This window comes from Primulina huaijiensis, chromosome 9, assembly GCF_012295235.1.
Source record: "Primulina huaijiensis isolate GDHJ02 chromosome 9, ASM1229523v2, whole genome shotgun sequence".
NCBI classification, from domain to species: domain Eukaryota; kingdom Viridiplantae; phylum Streptophyta; class Magnoliopsida; order Lamiales; family Gesneriaceae; genus Primulina; species Primulina huaijiensis.
The window spans coordinates 6,514,067-6,524,169 of NC_133314.1; the positions used below are offsets into that span (position 1 = coordinate 6,514,067).

General features: G+C 34.0%; 1 pseudogene; it reads right to left on the bottom strand.

The window, feature by feature from the left end:
* Positions 1 to 988: 988 nt before the first annotated feature.
* LOC140984720 (mannan endo-1,4-beta-mannosidase 2-like) lies at positions 989 to 5,427 on the bottom strand (annotated as a pseudogene).
* Between the last annotated feature and the right edge of the window lie 4,676 nt (positions 5,428 to 10,103).

Here is a 10,103-nt window from a genome sequence, read left to right on the forward strand (position 1 = left end):
GATGATGACACTCAGCAAACGGACGACTTAGTTCGTAGGGTTAAGATTAATGTTTTCCGTTGTATTCCTAGCTCTATTGAAGTATTTCAATGTGTAATGTACTAGTGGTTTTCTCTTGTTTCTTTTAGGGTCCCTACTGGGATGCCAATCTCGTTGTAACCAAGTTTTTTTTACCCTAGTTTTTAATGATATAGTTCATTAAAAAAAAAAAAAAAAGTCAAAATTGAGAATTTCGGGGTCCAAGGTTAAAATAGTTATTTTACATCTCGGGTAGTTCGAAATGTCTAGCAAGGTCCCGTATGGATTGACTTTTTCTTACTTTTACTGACTCGAACCTATCCCGAACCATCGTATAATCTTAAATTTGACTTCTAATATTTTTCTTGGATGTAAACTCGAACTTTTCGATTTAATTACTTAATAGCTAAATCGTAAGGCATTTAGATCCCGAATCAATCCAAAACTTAATATTTTATTCTCAAATTTTAAACACAAACTTTTCATCTCTAAACTACCCCATGGGTCATGAATCATCTCCTGTGAAACAGGTTCTTTCCCTAGCCATGATCGCACCCTTCCCTTTAACTCAAGCCACATGCCCTCACCAACCATCGAGCCCCTTGCGGACCAGACCCCAGGCATGCCATGTCCAGACCTTCCACACCCTTCTAGGATTACCCTGTTCAACCTGAACCAGCACCTAGTCTCTAGGCTAAGCCATACGCATCCTTGCTTCCACCCCAAGCCACGCTACTTCTCCCTTCAGCCACGCACGTCTCACCCAAGCCAAGCCCACACCAGACCACTAGCCCCTTTCGTAGGGCCCTAATGACCCTACTGGACCAGCCCTAACCGTTCACAGCCTCCTCGCCTAGCCTCCCAAAAGGACTGAGCCCTAAACTTCCATCCTAATGGCGACCAGAAAAACAATTTGCTTTTTGTGGTAGATTGTGTTCATGTTTTTATCGAGAGATTCACCTCGACGCACTGTGCAGCAAAAAATATCTGTATATATTTTTTCATGGTGATGATTATCATGCACCTCTATATGTTGATTTTTGTTTCTCTCACTCTAGAACAATCAACCAAAACCAACAGAACATTCAAACATATATCACTCACTCACATAGATTTTTCAAGATTCGTCTTAAGATAGTAAAAATATGTATTCTTTTTACAGTCTCCGGGCAGCACAAAGCCTTCTCAAGTACTCCATTTGTGAAGGTAAAGCCCCTTGAATCCTAGCGAGTCTACAAGACTGTTCAGTTAATAACTGATATGTCAATGGTCTCTTCCATGGAATGAACCCGAATTCATCGTTGAATTCTTCCATCCCTTCAACCAGAAACTGCCAGACTAAAGATCCTGCACCAGACTTGTTCAATTTGGCAGATTTGTAGATGACATCAAGAATGACTTTGAAGAATCTCTCTCGTTGGGAATGGTCAAAATCCTTGTTCTCTTTGGATAACCCGAATTCTGTGAAGAGTACTGGCTTTTTCAGCTCTTTGTCACCATCTTCAATGTGAGACAGCGTCCACTTGGCGGCAAATTTTAATTTAGATTCGAATCGCTGATCATGCGACCTACAAACAGGGAGGGAGGGGTGAATCCAGACTTCCGAGTCAAGTGGTAAAAATATCGAATAGCTGATAAAAAAAATTTGAAACATATTATGTTCAGAAAAATAACTCACCAATGATCAGGGTAAATATGTACAGATGCAAAATCAACAGTTGAAATCTTCGAGTTGCGAATAAAATCAGTTCCTACATCAGATGCCCACCATTCTGGATTGACAGTTAAGCGTTTAGCACTTTTCGGTCCATAAAATCCTTCAAGACCAACTGTCAGTAGATGTTTCCTGTCAATTGACTTAACAAAAGTTGACATTTCTTCTATCCAATCCTGCAGTTACACAAGATATCATTTAAATCCAAACAGCCCTTAACAACATTNGGGGGGGGGGGGGGGTGGTGCCAAGAACCAGTGATCCTATTGGACAAGAGGAATACAACATTTATTCAATCTCAGGTCATAGGTTGCTCAAAATTTTCAATTACATTTGGATTAGATTGGCGTACCACAATAAGATGTACAAGATACAAGAACTACGACGTGAGACTAACATCGAAATAATTTTTAACAGACAAGTCAAGAGAGGTGGCTCAAAATTTTTGGTGTGGGAAAGTGACATGGGAAAAGTATGTTCACACCAACCTCACAAGTTTAGTTTCCAAACTGACTGCAATCTAATAAAATATGGTAATATCTCAAAACCCTAATTAGCCATTCAAAATCTCTATAATGTACATCCCAACTCGCAATAGCCATTGCTCTTTGAGGTAGAAACATAGAAGGGGATCAAAATAATTTCACCGGCAAATAGACAATCTTGACTTGACATGCAGAAGATCCTAGACAAAACTGAGTTCAAGGAAGCCCAAGAGTGATCATCCTTAATACACTGCATATTCTTGAATAAAAATACATAAAAGTTTTCCTAGTAAGTTAACTACTAGCCTGAAGTGTGTCACCAGATTTATCGGTCATACAGCGGGGTTCATTGATTNATATATAGCTTCAATATAACACTACAATACTCTAAAAGAATTGCCGAATTTACGGAACATATCTAGGTTGAATATTATGATATCAAAATTAAGGTAACTTACAAATTTAAGAGAACACTTTTGATCCTAAGATTCAAGTGTAGGTTAATAAGCATCAGCATTACGCGTCTGGCTTTATTAATTCTGGAAAAACAATAGTTTTCACTATTCTTCCGAGTGATGGGAGGTTAAAGATAGTCAAACATGACATATTTTTCATACTCTGGATGCTTTAAAGATACAGAGGAAGGTATTACTTGATAAGAATAGGCTGATGATCAATAGTTAAAAAGGAGTATAAAGGATTGTAGAAATTTATTTCGGATAGCTAACTCTGACTCTAACATTTTGTGTCAAAGAAAATATGATAGTCAGATGAGAAATCCAGAGGTCAAACTGTTTCATGTTATTCCTTAATTTTAAAATGAATAAAGTCCTCTCAGGTTTTCCCATTAGTACTTTTTAGAATAAGCTCTTTATTTTACATTAGGTTTTCGATATCAAACAATTCAGTTTCATCACAAGATAACTTAAGGCATCACGTTAGCTAAACTCACAAAAGTTCCGATATTCGGTAACTATCTACAGACAGCAATTGTAGTTCATCGCTACTGAAGGTAAAGAGTAAAGATTCTAATTTCATTTATTTACGTGTAGCGAAAAATATCATAAGTGCAGAATGGAACTTGATGGACACCCCTTCAATGTGAGGTTTCAAACTAGAAGAAGGAAACGAAATGAGAAAAGTAGACAACATAATGTTTTCCAATATCAAATTATTTTTATTTTTGACCAAAATTTAAAGAGCTTTTAGTTTAAGTAAAGAGTTGATATGGATAGAATAAGAATTTGCAGACTCCATTACGTGAGCACAATTTGTAACATTCTAAATTTGGAAAGAAAATCCAAAATCATACGCATATCATGTTCACTAGTTTGCAGCTTCCAAATAAACAAACTAAACAATTGTTTTTTAGTTTTTTAAAGACCATTTGAAGCGGCACCTAATAATAAATTTCAATTTAAAGAATAGCAGAGAACAGATGATCAATAATTAAGTCACCTTAATATAATTCTTGAAATAGTGTCGGATAGTCGGATCATAAAAGAACGAGTCGTTAGAAGAACTTAATCCAACGTCCTCTTCCCACGCCCACTTAACATATTGAGACTTTCCACCATACGCTTGCAAGTTATTAACCAAGCATAGGATTAGACGTATCCCATACCTTCTAGCTTCAGCGATAACATGATCCAAGGCCTGAGATTGCACATGGAATCCATACATAAGATCATTCTAATCAAGATAACATTATCAAATTACCATTACGACAATTCATGGGCCATTGCCATAAAATTCACATTTGATAAACAGAGGCAAGGGAAACAAATGCATACAAGTACAAGATTGGTGCATGTAACGGTAGTTTAGCCCTTCGTTATTGTAATTCTAATTTCTGAGCAGGTTACACATCCAGAGATATGGAACAAGGTATAGAAATATCATTTTAGAAAAGATGGCACGTGATGAACTTGAGGATTCATCAACTAATTCTAGATTTTGTTTCAATTTTCTAAAACTTCGCCTATATGTAATATAGTGGAGAAACAGTGATAACAAAAGCAGTAAATTCTCACACAAACAGCTAAATTGAAGTCCACATTAAATAGACCATTAATTTCAATCACAGAAAATGTAGTTATTATCACTGAAATCACATCAAACAAACCTCAGACTCAAGACAAACATAAACTAGGTACGAAATCTTGGAAAACAAACATTAGACTATCATAAATTCAGGAAGTAAAGACCAGACTCTGTGCAACTGAAGAGCTTTATTATACTCTAACAAAACAAATAAACACAAAAAACTTTCATCTTACTCTGAAAACATTTTCATTGAACTGGCCAGGGGAGATTTGTAGAGCATTGTAATCACCATCATTGAAAGCCCAAGTTCTACAGACAGTGAGTCCCATTTTAGCACCAGCTTGCAGTATTGCTCTGATCCTATGTTTTCTTGATATATCAACAGCATGATCCATCATCCAGTAAGAGTTCCATCCATTAAAATAGAAAGGCCTACCATCCACGATGAACTGGCTGCCATTTCTTTCCACAAAGCTGAGCTTTGTGTCACTACGAATATCGATCCACAAATCCCCAAAAGACAAGTAAATAAAAGTCACGCATGAAGCAAAACCAACGATTGGGTAGAAAACCCCATTCCCCCCAATCATTCCACTTTTAACCATCAAAATGACTCAACCCGTATCACTCGGAAAGCAAGACAAAGCGAGGGTGTAATGCACAGTCTTAGGCAAGAAATCAAGAAGCTTCTGAAGATAACGGTATCTTCAACCATCCAGATTAAACCTTTGAGCCGGTAACGCAGAAATTACAAGAAAACATAAAAATTCCAAATAGGTCTGTTCTTGACACGATTTCAGATCTATTCAGTTTCCTCCCAGAAAATATTCGGGTTCAAGTTAACGACAAAAACATTGAAAGCCAACCCAGATCCCTTTCTGCAAAAGGGTATACCAGATATTAGTTAGAAAGACAGCCAGAGTCCAAGAAAAATAAAAAAGACTCCGAATTTCTGCTACCCACTAAACAAAAACCTGCTACAAAAAGCTTTCTTGCTTATGTTAGATCGAAAAGACGGAAAACTGAATGAATACCCGGTGCCAATTGTATGTTTTCTGTGCTAAAACAATGGAAATTTAATATATTTTTATATCATATATATACACAAAGTAATGTGAACCAAAGGGCAGTTGACGGTGGTAATGAAAGACACTAAAGACCACAATGTGAAAGAGAAATCACACCAAAATAATTAACATATACCAAACAAAACCAAGAATCAAGAGTACAGGCCAACAAAAAATTTGGGAAAATTCCTGATGAATGTGAAAGATGAAACGAGGATAGATACCAAATTACTATATGCAAAGATTAAATCTGAATGTAATCGAATTCAGTGTTTCTTGTGTTTGATCATTATGAATAATAATTAAATTATGGAACATTTCCGGGATAGGCATTATATCCTTGTCACAATAGCATTCATTTTCTTTTAATTTTTTTGTTAAAAATTTTTTTTCTTTTTTTCCGCCCATCTTGATACTATACTTGTTGATTTCTACAAAGAAAAACGTTTTGTCAGTTGGTGACTTTTTGAAACTTTAGGAACACAGTTTGGGTCAGTCACGAAAATATTGGATACAATTTGATGGTATTGTTATATCAATATTATCTTGTTAAGTTTGAGACACTTAAAATAACTAATTTTGGTGTCATTTTCTATTTTAGTAATTATATATATTAATAAAATGTTAAAATTTTAATATAAGTTATATGTAGTTCAGCAGATAGAGTCATTGTTTCTTGGGTTTAGGTTATAAGTTCAATTTTTATTGATGTCATATTTTTATTCATTTATTTTTTATTTTATATATCAAAATTACATTGTAGTTNATAAAAGGCCTACCGGTGAGATGTGTATTTATTTTATCTAAATTGATTGACAGATGAAACTTGAAATTGGGAAGAAAAGACAAAATAATAAATACAAACAAATGCCTGAAATGCATGAGCACGTGGCGTGCATTGTGTAGTAATTTCCGCCCTATCTGACGGTCAGAATATTTCCTACTTCTCCACACAAGTGTCGGCAACAGGTCCCGTACGATAGATATAGATAGATAGATAGATAGAATCTTATATATTATTTTTTTTATACACAATTCTTTGACTATTAATTATTTTTTGTGTAAACAAATGCAAATATTATATTAATAATAAAAAATTTTAATAAATTTATATATATATATATATATATATATATATGGTACGATATTTTGTGAAAAACGGAAGGTTTTAACATAGTTTCCCAATCTAATGAGGGAAGTTTTAATGTTTTAAAATATCTATTTATGTTTCTATCGTTCTTTTAACAAAAATAAATATTCAGAGGTTAGGAATAATAGTTCATATTTTTTTAATCATAATTTTCAGAACTTAATTACACAGTATATGTTTGAACATTTTCAATTAAGAAGTCCTTAATATTTTTTAGTCTATTTTATCTCAATAGCATGAATCATGAATCATGGACAGTGAAGCAAGGCAAAAAAAAATTTCTCATATTTCATATTAAATATCTTCAATAATTTATTAACAATAGAATTTTGAATCATTTTTTAATTATCATTATGAATATTCAATTTTCCTTCTTGAATTCAGTTAGGTTAGGGTCTGTAATTATCTGTTCGATCAGCAGTCTTGTTAAATCACCAAAACTTAAAATGTTCCAACAATTTTCTCCTTTTTGGTGTTTGACAAAATTATGTCAACATTGAATTCATTATTTTCAACAGTATATACAATTGAGTTATCTGACTATTTATATAACTAGTAGAATTTTCTTAATTTACTTTGCATATTCAATGAAGTTATAGGTAGATAATTGCAAAAGTAGATGCATGTGAAGTAATAAGGTATCATTTTACTTCGCATTATAACCGAAGTCTTATCTAAGAAATTGGCAAAGTCTTTGGCCGGTTCAATGAGGAAAAACCGATCCGGAATTACACCGATGCCGAAATAAAATAACGTCTTTTACTTCATCGACTTCGTAAAGTGCAGACGTAATAACTTATATATAAGTCGCATAGTCTACATTGATTTACGAAGTAAATGTTTTGTATTTTGCTGAAGTAATTAATGCGAACGACTTCGTTGTTATGGAACTATGATGAAGTAAATATATTCTATAACTTCGTCATAATTTGTATTTGTTGAAGTATTCGGTAGTTTGTTACTTCACAATTTACATTTATTGACGAAGTAGTCGATTTAAAAGACTTATTTTTTTGTATTATCACTACTACAAAAAGGGCAAACGACAACGGATTTTATCTGTTTCGTAGCCATTTAAAAACTGTTGCAACTGAGGTGTTGTTGAAAGTCCGTTCAACGACAACGGTTTTTATCCGTTGTGGTAGATCAAATTTGCGACGGTTTTAATAAAAATAGCGACGGGTCTGAATAAAACCGTCGCTAATTCAAAATTAGCGACGGTTACATAAACCGTCGCTAGTTCAAATCAGCGACGGTTTGCTAAACCGTCGCTGATTTAAAATTAGCGACGGGTAGCAATCACGACCGTCGCTAATTTTAGCGACGGTCATCTGTCAAGATTTCCGTCGCTAATTTGTTTCGAAAAATAAAAAAAATACTTTTAATAATTTTATAATAAATCTAAAAGAAACTAATAATCCAAGCTAAAATCGTGTAAAAGAAAAAAATTTTAAGTGTTGTGAAGTAGTAAAATCGTGTAAAAGAGAAAAATTTTAAATGTTATAAAGTGGTTAGAAAAATTTTACGTGTTGTGTGAAAGTGATAAAATTGTGGAAGAGAAAAAAATTTTAAGTGTTGTGTGAAGTAATGAAATGGTGTAAGAGAGAAAAATTTTAAGTGTTATGAATTGGTGAGAAAAATTTTAAGTGTTGTGTGAAGTGATAAAATGGTGTAAAAGAGAAAAATTTTAAGTGTTGTGAAGTGTTGTGGAGGAAAATGGAACGAAAATGGAGATATTTATAGACAGTTTGCGACGGGTTTTGGTTAAACCGTCGCTATTGACGACGGTAAATGATAAACTGTCGCATATTTTTATTTGGCAACGGTTTGGATTTAAACAGTTGCTAAACTTAGCGACGGTTTCAAAACAATGTCGCTAATTTTAGCGACGGGTTTGTAAAAACCGTCGCTACATTTAAAGATGCGACGGGTTTTTTTAAAACAGTCGCTAAAATTAGCGACGGTTATTTCAAAACCTTCGCTAATTTAAACGTAGCGACGGTTTTGACAAACACGTCGCTAAATTTAGCGACGGTTTTTGAAATAAAAGTCGCTAAATATTGCAACGTTTTTCAAAACCGTTGTTGTTTGTCAAAAAACCACGTTAATCGACAACAGTTCATAGAACCGTTGTCGTTGACCAAAAAAAACGCTCAAAGACAACGGTTCTATAAAACCGTTGTCATTGATCCCAAAAACCGTTGTCTTTGACCCCCCAAAGACAACTGTTTTTAAAAACCGTTGTCTTTGCCCCCCACAAGACAACGGGTTTCGATAAAACCGTTGTTAAAAAACATACGACAACGGTTTTTCACGTCGTATGTGCGTTGTTGTATGCAGAATTTCTTGTAGTGTATAGTAAAATAATTAATAAAGAACGACTTCACAATTATTGAATTGTGAATTGTGAATTGTGATGAAATAAATTCTTTTTTTAATTTCGACACAATTTTAAAATGACGAATTATTTTGTGTTTTATTACTTCATCATTTAGTTTAGCGTTGAAGTAAATAATCATATTTTATTGCAACACAATTTTAATTGAACAAAGTAATTCTTGATCACACCACACTAGTTTAATAAAGTAGTGAAGTAAAAACATATTTTTCATTTTATCAAAATAAATTATTAATATACAATAATACCACTATATATATTGTTGGGTACAATAATTGTCCTTGCTTGGTAGAGCGATCGAACCGTGGTTCCTGAGCTAATGTGCGATTTAAAAGATTTGAGTTGCACCATTACTATCAGCTATAGCTTTTGGTAAAGCGGTAAGCGCTCGGTCCTAATTGGTATCAGAGCCAAGGTCACGGGTTTGATTCCCATTGATTGCAAGGAGTGCAACTATTGGGTGCAATAATTGTCTCTGCTTGGTAGATCGATCAAACCGTGGTGCTTGAGATGTTGTGTGGTTTAAAAGATTTGAGTTGCACCATTACCACCAGCTATAGCTTTTGATAAAACGACAAACGCTCAGTCCTACATATATACACACACACATATATAACTTACAATACATTGATTTGATTCATAAATTATTCATCTAAAAATGATGAAAATCCACGAATCCACGAGTATATCTACCAATCCACAAGTATATATCCACAAATCCACAAGTATAACCCAAAAATGTATCAACAAGTATAACCCAAAAATATATCTACGAGTATATCAAGAAATCCACAGGTATAACCCAAAAATATATCCACCAATTGTGCTTTACAGACAAGGGTTTTCCTAGTTACACACATGATGTCAATATGATTACTCAAAGACACATCTCATCGTTATCGAATTCATATTCAACTCATGATACACAAATGGCTGCATATTACATAAAGATATATATGTGTTGAAGGGATCTTGCTGTACTATAACCAAACATATTGATTTTTGTAGGCACTATCAGTGATATATAGGGGATCATGAGCAATACTACTAGATGTTCTTACCATTATCTGATAAGTGCAATCCGAACTGAGTTCTATCGTTTTTATGCTCGAAGGATTGTTGCACAGAATTGGGTTAACAAGGGTAAGCATGTATAAAATATAGATATTATCTCGAATCACGTGAGTTGTAAACTCACGACTAACTGTATCCCTGAACCATTGAG